This window comes from Macaca nemestrina, chromosome 8, assembly GCF_043159975.1.
Source record: "Macaca nemestrina isolate mMacNem1 chromosome 8, mMacNem.hap1, whole genome shotgun sequence".
NCBI lineage: Eukaryota > Metazoa > Chordata > Mammalia > Primates > Cercopithecidae > Macaca > Macaca nemestrina.
The window spans coordinates 12,224,471-12,238,914 of NC_092132.1; the positions used below are offsets into that span (position 1 = coordinate 12,224,471).

General features: G+C 43.6%; 2 protein-coding genes across 7 annotated transcripts in view; one reads left to right on the plus strand and one right to left on the minus strand.

Annotated features, from left to right (window-relative positions):
• LOC105492833 (thyroglobulin) overlaps nucleotides 1–14,444 on the minus strand; it is a 273,233-nt gene that overhangs the window by 49,750 nt on the left and 209,039 nt on the right. The gene's annotated exons all lie outside the window — the stretch shown is intronic.
• Nucleotides 1–14,444, plus strand: part of LOC105492831 (Src like adaptor) — a 66,193-nt gene that overhangs the window by 13,989 nt on the left and 37,760 nt on the right. For 2 of the 5 annotated variants that reach the window (XM_071067806.1, XM_071067811.1), the window contains exons 3-5: nucleotides 1,251–1,355; nucleotides 12,350–12,449; nucleotides 13,973–14,250. The gene's annotated coding sequence lies outside the window, so the exon portion shown is untranslated. The remainder of the gene's footprint in view (nucleotides 1–1,250; nucleotides 1,356–12,349; nucleotides 12,450–13,972; nucleotides 14,251–14,444) is intronic. The other 3 variants (XM_071067807.1, XM_071067808.1, XM_071067809.1) reach the window with 3 other exon arrangements.

Here is a 14,444-nt window from a genome sequence, read left to right on the forward strand (position 1 = left end):
CATCTGAGTTTATATTTGTATTCTCTTGCGTGTTTTCTACACTAAAATCATCTTCTTTTCTTGATCCCTAAAAGCCTGAGTTTTACTCTAATTTGTAATACTTCAGTTTTGGCAAAACTTACATGAGAAGGATGATAATTAATACAACTTTCATCTTGAAATCCCAGTCTTAGGGCAAAAGATTGCACTTCTCTTTTCTTCTTAGAATCAGAAGTTCTTGGTTTCACTTGGTGAAAGCCCGTGGAATTTGGGTGAGAAAGGGAGATGGTAGCTTAACCCTTGGTCAATGTCCTTTGAACATCACGCTAAGGTTTCACTCTTGATTTCCTAAAAGGCATCAAAACTACCTGTTGGTAAAGTCATGATCTAGGGGACAATCTGAAATGTAGGATTTGAAGGAGGCCTAGTGAATGCTATTCCTTCTTTCTTGTATAAAAAGTGCATGTGTGTGTGTTTACTTAAGGGAAAGCAGAAAAGACTTAAACATTTATAAGGCACCTTCTAAGGGCCATGTCATTTATTCACGTTTTCTCTCATGATCTCTAAAACAACCCTCTAAGTGTAATATTATAATCCCTATTTTACAGATAGAGAGACTGAGGTCTGGAGTGGGTAGGTAATTTTTCCAAGGTCATATAATTGATCAGTAGCAGGGCTAGAATTATAAAGATTTCGTTTCCCCCAAACTGTGCTACCTATCCGAGAAAACAGCAATCACTAAGCACATTGCAGACCCTTATTTTCCATTCCATTCATGAGTGGCTGGTGGATGGCGACTCATAGGCAAGGTTTTTGCAAGGGTGGCTGGGACAGCAAGAGGAGGAGGAGGAGGAGCAGGAGGGGAGTTTAGCTTCTCCATCACAGGATTGCCATAAGGCTCAAAAACACACCATGTCACATCTGCAGACTGAAAAGTCCTCGTGAGACAAGAGAAAGTCTATCCCAAGTTGCTTTGATTCCCATGTACAACTGTGCTGCATTCTGCTTAAGACAGAGCTCTCGCCTCTATTGGCTCCTTTAAACTCCCACTACCATCCTAGGAAGTAGGAAGAACCAATATTACTGAAAACAGTACTTTCTTAATCATTCTTTTGTGTATGGCCCACTTCATTTCAAGAAGAATTTGGGGTACACTCAAGAAACAGTGTCTAAGAAGTTTAAAAACCTGCTAGTAGCAGGTGAAAGAGGTTAAGACCCAGGCTTTCTGGCCCCAGGTTTTTGTTTCCCATGATGCCATGTTGTTTCAACAGCTGGAGGAGGCATCCAGTCCCAGGGCACCTCCTGCTGCCTGGCCCCACCGGGTTTATTTGAACAGTCTGACTTCATCAATCCACAGAGCCTTCTAACAATTCAAGGTGAGTGAATGATGGAGGAGTTCTATTGGCTTTTTATGCTTTTCAGAATATTCTAACTTGTCTCCAATGAATTAATGTTAAATTTTTAATTAGAAAAAATTTAAATTACATTTAAAAGATGAATTCCACACTAAAATATAACTGATCCTTGTCAAGACGGAAGCACTCATTACAGCTTATCGTGTAAGCACGTCAGTGGACAAGTGACGTGGCCAAGTCCATTTAGAAAACCTTTGCAGGGACAATAAGAGGTGGGAAGAAATGAGAATCCTCAAACCCTGAGGGAGGAAGGGGGTGGTTCTGGCTGAGAGAAGAGGTCCAGCAATAAGCCTTGCTCTCTTCACAGATCGGCACAAATGCAATAGTTTTCGTACTCTAGAAAAAGACGGTCATATACTGCTCTACATCCATCAGTGCGACCTTAGCTTATTTAAAGAGGAAACAGAACGCCCTTTGCAATTTTTAAAGCAAAAATAGCAGTCCCCAAATAGAAAATACAGGTGAACAAAACAGAGAAAATTAAAATTACACATAATCCTCGCAATCAAAGAAAACCACTGTTACATGCTATTAGCTTCCAGCATGTCTCTTCCGTGTGTGTGTGTGTGTGTGTGTGTATACACATGTATTCAGGAAATACAGAGAGCATATTGTTTTTGAGCCTGTCTTTCCCCCCTAACAATCCATTGTCTACATCATTATGTATCATTACTTATTTATTTACAAGATTGTTTTCAATGCCAGCATGCTAATTAAATTTAGGATTTTAGGTTATTAGGGAGAATGTTATAGACAGGTTAGGGGCACCTGCAGGCCATGGAATATGATAGACTTGGATACAAATCCCAGTTCTGATTTGCAGATGTTTGATTTGAGACTTTCTTCATCTGTAAGGAATATAACAATATTGAGAGCTTCCCCATTGGATTGTTGTACTAAAGAAATGAGAAAGTTTTCTGTAACGGTATGGTGCATTACAAACTGTAAATATTTAATAAATGATAGTTGTTGTTTCAGGCTTTATGATGTTACAGACAATACTGCAATGTACATCTTTATAGCTAAATCTATTCATATATCCATGATGATTTCCTTATGCAAAGGCATTACTGGGTCAAAAGGTATAGTTTTTTTTTCCATCAATAAGATAATAAAAATGTATTAAATGAGTTGTTTCCATGGCATTTTAATAGTTTCTCATTAAATAGCTGCCACATGAACATCTGTATTAAAGAAGAATGTTTTTTGTTGTATGATAAACATTTACCTAGTATTTTAAGCTACGATTCTTGGTATCTATAGCTAACTTTAGGAAATTGTGTTATTGTGATATAATTGACATACTACAGAATTCACCCACTTAATTCAATCGTTTTTAGTTATAGTCACAGAGTTGTGCAATCATCACCACATCTAATTTTAGAACATTTTCATTATCCCACAAGAAATCCTGTACCCATTAGCAGTCATTCCTCATTCTCCACCCTCACTCCCAGCCCCAGGCCATCACTAATCTACTTTCTGTCTCTATAGATTTGCCTATTCTGGACATTTCATATAAATGGAATCATATAATATGTAGCCTTCTGTGTCTGGCTTCTTTTATTTCACCTGTATTATAGCAGGTATTAGTACTATGTTTATTTTCATTGCTGAATTATACTTAATTGTATAGAGAAACCATTATTCATTGGCTGGTAAACATTTGGGTTGTTTCTACTTTTTGCCAGTTATGAATAATGCTGTTGTGAACAGTCATATACAAGTTCTTATATGGATGCATGTTTTCACGTCTCTTGAATGCACATGTAGGGGTGGAATTGCTAGGTCACATGAAAACTCTGTGTTTAACCTTCTGAGAAGTTGCCAAACTGTTTGTCAAAGTGGCTGCATTATTTTATATTCCCACTAGCAATAAAAGAATGCTTTTACTTCTTCATATCCTCAGTAACACCATCTGATTTTTAAAAATTGTTATTATTATAGGCATCCTACTGTGTGTGAGTTAATGTCTCATTATGGGTTTAATTTGCATTTTGCTGATGACTGACTGATAGTGTTAAGAATCTTTTGCTGTGCTTATGGGCCCATTTGTACATCTTCTTTGGAGAAACGTCTATTCAGATCCTTTGCTTATTTTCAGATTGAGTTATTTGTCTTTTCGTTATTGAGTTGTAAGTATTCTTTATGTTTTCTTGGTACAAGTCCCTTATTAGATACATAATTTGCAAATATTTTCTCCCATTATGTGGATTTTCTTTTCACTTTCTTTGTGGCATCTTTTGCAGCACAGAATTTTTAAAATTGTGATGAAATCCGATGTATCTATTTTTTCTTTTGCTGCCTGAGGTTTGGTGTCTTATCTAAGAAACCCTTGCCTAGTGCAAGGTTCACGAGTTCTGCCTTGCATTCTATAGATAGATATTTTACAATACAAAAACCTTTTTTTTTTTTTTTTTTTTTACAATGGACTGCTAACCTGTCCTACAGAGAGATTGTACCTTGGTATATTTTTATACTTGCAAGTTTAAATCACCCACCAGCTGTGTCTACACATGGAGGAAAGAGAAGAAAAGTACCAAAAAGTAACGGGGAGCTGGTGTGCTCCAAGCACTTTACATGCTGTTCTCAGTTTGTGCTCACTAAACCTCTGAAGCAGGAAGACACGACTATGCCTCTTTTATTAAAGAGTGAGGCTCAGAGAGGGTAAATGACTTTGTCCCAAATCACCCACTGCTGGGGAATTGGATTCAGGCTATTTGTCTCCAAAGCCACAACACTACCCACCCTCTATGTGCCAAACAGAATCTGCACTCAACCTGCCTTCTACAGACATCTTTGACAGACACTGCCGTCCATGTGGTCTAGCTGTAGAACTGTCCCCCTTGCCTGTGGAGGCACAGTGTGGAGGCCTTCCCAGGCCCCTGTGGGGGAGCCCTCTAAGGGGTCTCTCCCAGGCACTTCTGCTGGGAAATGGAGAGGACCTGAGCCTTGGCTTTGTCTCTTTAGTTCAGAGCCAGCACCTGTCATATTTTCCTACAGGTCTTGCAGACTTGACAAAATGCCTTTTTCCATCTGTTACAAACATGAAGTCTAATTGCCTCTGTCACCTTCTGGCTGTCAGAAGCCATTTAAATGCTTGGCACTTGAAAATTTCTGATTTCCCAGGCAAAGGTGTCACACTTTAAAAGTGACACCATGAGTGATAGCCGAGGCAATGGCTGCCCTCTTATTTCAAAGAGAATTTAAAATGCAGGCTCCTGAGCCTCCCTTCCATTGTCAATGAGCACTTCATACATACACATGGGCATATGTTTCCTTTTAAAAACAATTTCATCATTATAGCTTGTAAAAGACCCTGACTGCTTCTTTCTAGTCATTTATTATTGCAGCTTTGTTTCAGGGCCCAGGAGAAGAGCTAGAGCAGTGGGGACTGCCTAGACAGAGGCAAAATCTCTTTCTATTTTCCTTCCAGTAGCCCCTAGACTGCCTCTCTCTCTCCATTTCTTCCCTCCTTTCTTTGCTTTCTCCCTCCTTCCTCCAGTAAATGCCATGGGCCAGCTCTTGACCAGCAGAAAGGACTCGCCATGCCTGCCCTAGAAAACACAGTGCGTGCAGAAAGTTCTGAGATGCTGATGGGTGGGAATGGCCTCATGAACACAGCAGAGGGAATGGCATAGAAGGTGCCTGGGAGGGATCAGGGTCGCCTCTCAGAGGACAGCGCCACAGAAGGTACGGCCTGGGCTGAGTGACTGAGGTGGCTCCGTGCAGAGATAGAGGAGCCGGGGGAAAACTGCGAACCACTGGGTGCAGACGGACCATCTGAGGAGGTGGTGGCTTCACTAGAACCTGGACAGGGCAGCAGGGCACTGGATGAGAAGGGCACACATGGGTCCCTGAGCCTGCTTAGTTTCTGGAACCCACATCACACAATTCCAACATTATCCTCTATGAATCCTCTTCAAATAAACTAATTATTATTATTTTAAAGAGATGCAGAAAACAATAGAGACCATGGGCTTTCAGGTTGAAGAAATCTTACTGAATCTTGCACTGACAACTTAGTAATTGGCTTAACTCTCTGGGTCTCCATTTCCTCATCTGTAAAGTGGGTATGTGATATGTGGCATCAAGAGCGTAGGCCATGGGGTCCATCAGCCCAGGTTCAAGTCCAACACCCCCTCTAACCAGCTATGTGTTCTTAGGAAAACTATTTAAAGTCCCAGTGCCTTAGTTTCCCCTAATATAAAATAAGGATGAGAATATTTACCTCATTCATTTGTTAAGATGAATTGATAACATGTAAATTGCTTACATGTTTCAAGTTTACAATAAGTAGTAGTAGCAGTTGTTAAAACTGCTTTGATATTTGATATTTCAAACTATTTGATATTTCAACTCTTTGCTATTTCAAAGAGTTCTTGTGAAAATTAAGTAACAAGTTCAAAAAATACTTGATAACTGACAACTGTATAGTGCTTTACAGGTCATAAAGTATTAGCAATAATAAATAATGATAACTGACATCTGTACCATGCTTTACAGGTTATAATTATTTATTATTGCTACTTAAACAAAAATAAAATTTTCTAGTCTAAAAATGGCTTTTGGGATTGAAATGTTGTTTTGGCCAGAACTATTTCTATAGCAACTAGGCCTGCCTACTCATTGCTTTCCCTCCATGGCTGCCCCACTCGACTAAGTGTAATTAGTTGTGGCTCAGTGAGCACCGAAGCCAGTGCTGACATATGATTTCACACCCATCCAGTCGGTTATAACTGGATGACACTGTTTTAAATTACATCAAGGCTAGTTTCGAGTTTTTCTTTTGATAACAATGAGAGAAACTTATCATTAGAAAACAGTGTATGTCATGAAAGTATTAAGGCATCATAGAATGAGAACAGTAGAGGAAACCTTAATAATAAACCTTCATAAAAGTCACAATAATGCTGTTACAGATCCTACCCTCATTTTGTGCTGTTCAAGCACACTTAGAAGTGGTTGGGCAAGGTTTCTTAGCATTGTTGTTTAGGAGATGAAAATGCCAGGGCAGAGTGTTTAAGAGGCCTGACTCCGGTGATGTGGGGAAGCTAGCCACAAAGGCCTTATCACTCAATGTCCAGCTGCTGTTTCTACTTTCCCAGGGCCCACAGCCTGCTCTGCTGCAGCAAGCTAGTCGATCATCAAGATAATTCCATGGGCATCTGTGAGCTCCTCCTATCTGCCCAATGCTGCAGGGAATCAGAAATGATTAAGGCCTTAAGAAAGTTTGCAATCTATGGGAGAGAAAGATTTTCTTCTTAACTTGCTCCCTGTCTCTCCTGCCCTCTCTCCCTTCTTTCCCTCCTTCTTTCCAGTGGACCTTTGCTGGTTGCCTCAGGCATGCAAAGTGCCAAAGCTAGCTGTCAATAACTGGCCAAACAGATATACTCCCTGCCTTCTTGGAACTTATAGTTTTTGAAAGTCAGACCAATAGAAAAAATAGGGAAGGTTGGTGTTATGAGACACCCTTGAAACAATTCCCTTCATGGGGCCTAACAACACCCAACACCACCAACACCACACACCGTACACCCTATACCATACATCATATACATGGGAAGACTTTGTCTTTTGTCTGTGTCCTTAAACAGAGTTCACAAGGATCTCTGTGCCCTTTATAGAAGATAGACTCTAAATTGGCACCAAGGGAAGATAAAATACATTTCAACATTCCTGGCTAGATTCCTCTTTGCTTAGAAATGAGATGCCTGTTTCCTCCTCTACGTTTCCATTGGAGCAGTGTTCTCTTGAGTGGGGCCTGTGTGACAATCCACCGGAAGCAGGAAGGCTTACACAGGAGCGCAGCCACAGGAAGTGAGCAAAGAAAGCAACGTTGCAACCAACTGAAATTGGGTCCTGCTCAGAGAACTTCCCAACCTCTGGGAACATTGCTGACCTCTTCATCAACCCTTGCAAGGCTAAGAACAGTAAGGTCTCCCTCGATGTGGAGGCTAGGTTGAGCAGAGAACTTCCCAACCTCTGGGAACATTGCTGACCTCTTCATCAACCCTTGCATGGCTAAGAACAGTAAGGTCTCCCCCGATGTGGGTCTAGGTTGAGCAATAACAGAAGAGAACAGCTTGAACGAATCAACATATCCATGCAGCTCTTTGCAGCAGACAGCTGTGGTGGACAAAAAGCGGCTACTTTTTTTTTTTTTTCCTTCTTCTTCCTGAGAATATTGTTAGTGCCAAAAGACCTCCCGAAGATTCTGATGACATATACATTTAGGCTCCACTCCAGCTGGAGAAATCAGCTCATCCAGATGGACCACTGATCCAACTTTGGAGATGTTCCAGAAACATAAACTTTTATCTCCAGAGAAACAATAGGGTCTGCTCTCCCCACAGATGGTTTTCATAGTTAGCTTACTGTCTTCCCCAGAGGTGAAAAGTCACCATTTACAGTGTATGTACTTTAATTCAAAAGGCACAACCTTCATTTATTCTTTTATTGAGGGATAGCTATGGATCACATCTTTGGGGATAACCTCTGTGCTAGGCTACGTGGTCATGGTTAGACATACTCCTGCCTTCCCAAGCTCAGGCTCCAATTTGAAAGGAAAGAAAAGCACCTCTATCTGGTGGTCCCCTCCTATGTGCCTTGCACTGGACCAGGTGGGCTGTACACATTATGATGTATGGATTCTCATGATAAAGTAGTATCAGAAACATCACTAGGCTGAGAGAAAGAATCAGAAAGCCCCACAAGATCACACAACTCCTAAGTACCTCAAATCCTCTCTTGCTCATTACTCCAATATGCAATGTGTCGCATTCCAATGATACAGATAAAACACCAAGGGGCCTTCTGAGAGGGAGCAATCATTGTTGGCTGAGAGGCATCTGGGAAGATGCATGGACAAGGTTAGCTCTGGGTTGGCCCTGAAGGGACCTGCCCCATGCCCTTGCAGGGGGAAAGGCATCCACACAGGAGAGGAAGGGCAGTGGTGAAGCGCATGAGGAAGAGGTGAGGGGCTTATCTACAGTGCACAGTGGTAGGGGAGTTCCTATGGTGAGTGGGGCATGGAGGCCTTAAGTGCTGACATTGCCATGGGGCTGATAAGGAGGGTGGAGAACAGGTTGATGAGCTTTGAATGCCAGGAAAGGGGTGAAGTGGATCCTGTGGGAAAAGGATGAAGATGGTCCTGAGTTTGGGGCAGCTGCTTGAGGAGGATGACTGCAGGGCCTGAGTCTTATTTGGAGACACAGGGCTGAAAGAGGATGGGAAGGGAGCATTGGCGGGGAGAGGTGGGATGTGGGAAGACCCAATGGGAGGCTAGTGAAATAGTGACAGCAAATTTCCTACTTCTAGAGCTCATGAGCCTAGGCCCAGTGGTGTCACTCATCAGCTGGGTGACTGGAGGCAACTAAGTTAAGCCCTATCAGCACCAGTTTCTTCAGGTGATGTCTAGATACATAGAGTGAGTTGAAAGACTAAATACATAATATAAGCAAGAGCCAAGTTGCATTTCCCCAAAATTCATTCCCTTTCCTTTCTGTCTGCTCCTTGAACACAAGAATTTCCAGCCCCAAACCTTTGTATCTGTTATGTCCTTTGCCTGGTGTTTTTTCCTCTTGATTTTCATATCAGAGTCACTCTGGACTCATTTCAAATGTCACCATTCTAAGGGGAGAGTTCCTCTTACTGTTCCCATGCCCTCAATTCCCTTCTATGACTTTACTCATTTATTTCTCTAACTCCGTACCCAGAGCAATGCCTAACACATAGAAGGGGTTCAAAAAACTGTTATTAAATAAATTATTGTATGAGTGGGTCAGCACTCATCCAGCCATAGAGGGGGCAAAATTTTACTCTCGAGAACTTCTATCTTGCACGTGATCTTGAAGGTCATATGGTTTGATATGGGAATCCCATCAACAGTTTTATAGCACCAAGTGTCATGCCTTGCATTCAGTCAGTGGTATTGAACTTCTCTAGTTTACACTTGGTTTTCTCCATCGATAGAAAGCTTTCTAGTTCCCAAGACTGCCTTTTCCTTCTTCCAAACTTTTGAATATTTATGTTGAAAGAGGAAAACAAATCAAGCTATGAAGTAGGAATGGAAATCTGCTCATACTGCATCAAGCTGTGACTCTGACCCAGCATGGGACTTCAACATCACGTCTACCGCATGATGCTGAATTGCCTTAGGAGCTCTTCACCTCCTAGAACCTGGAACTCCTCTGAGACCTGAAGCTGGAGAAGTGGCTTTTTATTGCTTCCCTTGGGAAACCCATCAACCCCCAGTTGGAGAAATATAACAACTGGCTCCTGACAACGCTAAGCGTGTAAAGCTAGTTTTTACATAGGGGAACATTTCACTTTAATAAAGGTGATGACCACAGCCTAGTACTTAACTGAGTGATTCTCAATCCATGCATGGCTGGCATTGTTGTTATTTGCCTATGGCCATTAGTCTCGGCCTGATAGCTAATTCTAATTAATTTGCAAAGTCCTCTGGAAATCAGCTGCTTCCTACACAGATGGTACTGGGTGTCTCTGTGAGTCCTAAAGCCTGACCTCCTGATAGTGTCATTCGGCCAGTGCGGCAGAGCCTGGCCTGACCCCATGCTTACACTTGACGTCCTTGGTGGGGGCATCACCTGCTACGTGTTTTTGTCTTTGCTTCTTGTGCTCAGTACATGGACCTAGAAGACCAAGCTGCTGGGATGGAATCTAATGTGGCCCCGCCATGCCTCAGTGCCATGAAGTTCCTGTGTGAAACCAGGAGCTCTAGAAGTTTCCTGGTCTCCTCTCCTGGCCCCTCCCTACCGACGTCTTTCTTTATACCCTGGGGTTTTGATCTGTGTGTCTGTCTCCTCTGCTAGATCAGAAACTCCCCGAGGGCAGGGAGGGATGGAGACACGTTCATCATACACAAACTGAGAATTCTCTCCTTATCTGTCCTCTGAATATAGGTTATACATACACAAAATTTACAATAGATGTTGGCAAAATTAAATAATTCAGCAAATACGTAATGAACACTGTTTTGTGCTGGGCTTGGAAAACAGGGATAAAGAGTTTTTGGCTTTGAGCTCCTTGAGGGTAGGGCCTAGTCTTGCCTGGCACATGTTCCAGTTACATGCATAGCGTCTGGCACACAGTGAATGCTAACAAACGTTTGTTGAATGAATAACTGAATGAATGTATGGAGTATGAAAAGCATGCTTGAATAAATGACAATATTCTTGGAATCAAGACTTCTTCATAGATTAGAAGAAAAAGGTGTGTGAAACACTGAGGAACAGTGTGGAAAATGGCTGGGAGAGGAATGGTCAGGGTGGTGGAGGAGCAGGGAAGACATGGAAGCGAACTCACAATACAATCCTCCTTGACTGGGCCTCTGCGGTGAGAAGTCCACCTCCTGCTCTTCCTCTATTTTCCTTAGGCAGTTCGTGGCTCACATGCTCCCACCCCAGTTCTTGACAGCAAACTGCTCCTCCTTTAAGATGCAGCTCACAGGCTGCCCAGACTGTAGTTTCCAAGCCCTAATTCCCTGGGACTCCTGAACAGACCGCAAACCATTTCCTCTTCTTGGGTTATGTGCATGATGGCGGAGAGGAAGGATGGGTGACACAGCCACCCAAAGGAGCCTTGCTATACAGCAGGCTTCTGAGATGTGTACCAGGGAGCACAGGCAGACGTGCTGCAAAGCTGAGTCCACACAAAAGCAGGAAAACCAACTGGCCTCAGGGCAGCACTTTACAACCCAGGAAAGAACAACCTTCACACGTGTCTTATTTTGGGATGGGTATGATCCAGTGGTTCTCAACTGGGAGTAATTTTGCTCCCTAGGGCACATTTGACAATTTCTGGGACATTTTTGGTTGTCGCGACTTGGAGGGGTGCGGGGTGCTCCTGGCGTCTAGTGGGTCAAGTCCAGAGATGCTGTGGCATATCCTCCAATGCACAGGCCAGTCCTGCAACTCCACCCCACACACACACACACACACACACACACACACACACACCCCAGAGAATGCTCTGATTCAAAATGTCCAAAGTGCTGAGGCTGAGAACCCCCTTGGGGTTACTGAAAACAGAGGCCTAAGGTCAGATTAACCTGTCTAGCATGGCATCGGGTTTCAGCCCTGCCCTCTCTGGTTGGGCCCAGGGCCGACACCTGCATTCCATTCCCCTTCTCTGGCACAGCCCAGGCTTTGGGATAGCACAGCGTCCAGTAGGAGGAACACTTTCTCAAACCTACTGAGTTTCCTCAGTTACCCCAGGAGGCCAAAGGGAGGTCATAAATACCCCGGGGCTGGGGGTCGGGGGAGGTTAGCAACAGCCCCCTGGTCACCCAATGACCCACTGGAAAAAGAGAAGAGCCTGCAGCCCTGACCTCCAGGGTTCTGCATCCTGCCTTTCTCCTTCTTTTGCAGCTTCTCCTGTGAACAGGACCCGTTGAACAGGAACCCACTCTATGGGCCTCTCTCTTGTCTGCCTCTGCTTCTGACTTGAACATCTTTAGGGCTGATTGTCTTTCCCCAAAACTTTTAAAGCTTGTGTGAAACCAGCAGTCCCTTGCGTGCACACCTGTCATGCCCTGGCTTGTCCCAGAGCTGGCTTGCTTTCCTCCTACAGTTCTCAGCCTAATGATATCTCCAGAGAGAGCCCATCCCCCCACAACTGGCCACCTGTGCAAAGTAGCACATCTGGGCCCCTTGGTCCCATCAACCCACTGAGTTTCCTCAGTGGGTCACCATAATTGATAGTCACATATTCCATCTTTCCCATAGGACTCCTCCTATGTGAAGTAGTAGAATCTGCTGTGTAGTATATATTCAAATAACTGCCACCCCATAACGTTCTTTCTAGTTCTCTTCCCGTGACCCACACATTGCACCAAGTTGCCATGTCTCTGTAGTCTCCTTTAAGTTAAGTACAGGGAAGGGCAGGGCTTTTGCAGTTTATTATTTTATTATTATTATCTTTTTTTACAGCTAAATCCCAGTTCCTGGAATATGCCTTGCTCAATAAAGTTTTACAAAAGAAATGACAGGGAATAAATTCAGAGCCTCATCTGTACTAGATTCTTGCTTGGTAAGTGTCTATTAAAAAGTCATCACAAAACTCATACCTCTGACTATCAGTCCAAAGCTCTGTTGCTCCTCTGTGTGAATTTGGGGGGAAATCTCCACTTCTGCATATTTCTGCCTGTTCCCTCTTACCTGTTAAGCAAACTGCCCACTCAGTCTTTTGCAATATTTCCTTTGTACCTTCCCAGCATGCTCTTCGCGAGCGGGTGTTTTCACAAGTTGTCTAAGGAACCATCTCTCTAGTGCAGAGTGCCTGACTGCTAAATTTAGAAGCAGCTCTGAGGGTTTTGATTCATCTTTGCAAACTACACAGAGTGAGGTTTCCAAATGACTGTCCCAGGGTGGCTGTGTCGGCCTCACTGGACTGGGGCCTGGGTCACCAGCCGTAGATTCTGGCCCTGGCTCTTCTTTGGGACTAGCTGTGTGATTGTGGGCAGATCAGTCAAGTCTCTGATGCTCTGTCCACTCTGTGAGGTATCAGGGGCTGTGAGGGGGTCTGAGGGCCACCCCAGTGTGGTTACCTGGCATTCCAAGCTCAAGTAAGCAATTTCCAGTCTATCTTGGGGTCAGCATTGCAGAAACTTTTACCTCTTTCATCAATAAGCTCTGAAGCCCCATGTACCTGAGTTTCTCTTGATACCCACACACTTTAAGTAGGGAGATTTTATATGCAATATTTACATAACGTATAACATATACAACATACGTTTTGTAATATGTAACATAAAGACTCATGTATTTTAGCATCAAACTCACCCAAAAGTTGCAAGAGTAGAACAATGCACACCTATATCCCCTTCACCTAGACTTACCAAGTATTAACATTTTTTCCCGTTTGCTCTCTGTCTCTCTCATTCTCTTTCTGTGTCTTGATATATAGATGTAGATGTATTAGGTTGGTGCAACAATGATTGTGGTTTTTGCCGTTACTTCTATGGCAGAAACCACAATAACTTTTGTGCCAACATAATAGCTGTGGATATAGGGATGCAGCTTTTCTTTTAAGAAACTCTTTGAAAGCTATAGCTGTCATGATACGAGACATCCTCTTGGTCATCATGTGTCCCCTAAGAACTAGACATTCTCCCACATAAGCACACTATTATTACCATGTCCAAGAAACTTAAGACTGGGACAATATTATCAATTGTGCACTATATATTCAAACAACTACCATCCCATAATGTTCTTTCTAATTCTTTTCCCTTGACCCACACATTGCACCAAGTCATTGTGTCTCTTTAGTCTCCTTTAATCTCAAAGCATTGCTCTGGGGTCCATTCGGCAGTGACAGAAGGAAGCCGCAAAAATTGGGAAACCGAAATCAGAGAAGCTGCAACTCTCAGCCACAGCCTTTGTGGGCCCAGCGAGCTCCAGGGATGCACAAGAGCAAATTCACAGCCCCACCAATTTGCCTTTTAATTAGAGAAAGAAGACCAAGCTTCTGAAATCCCAGCATCTTGAGTGAAGCTGGCCATATTCTCAAGTGCTTTGTAAAAAAAATTAATAATGCGTCTATCTTCCCAGTCCTTGCAGAGAGAAGCCTACTCAGAGTGGTTACTGAAAACAGGAACCTGCCCTTCTGCAAGCCCTGTGCCTTCCTCGTTCCTAGCAGAGGAAGTATGCGGCCAGTTTAGCAACTGCAGTTCTTCTGGGTAGCATGGGCTGCTTCTCCACACTCGCGAGAGGCCCGGCTGCCTGTTTATTCCGGAGCAGCAGCAGTTGACAGACGGAGAGGCAGTGACTCTGCGCCCAGCCATCCCTCTGCAGACAGCTCCCACAGGAGTCATGCACAGTGTGTGAAGGTATTTTGGGGGGATGTGGCAGAGACGGGGTGGGGAGAGATTTCGGGACCTCTTCAACACACAGTTGGCAGGGGTCGACTTTCTGGAGCCAGAGAGGAGCTCCCTGAGCACAGGTGGGGCAATGTCTTGAGAGGAGCCCAGCTCCCAATCTGGTGCCCAGCACACTGCAGTGGCTCAGTGGGTGTTGGATGCAT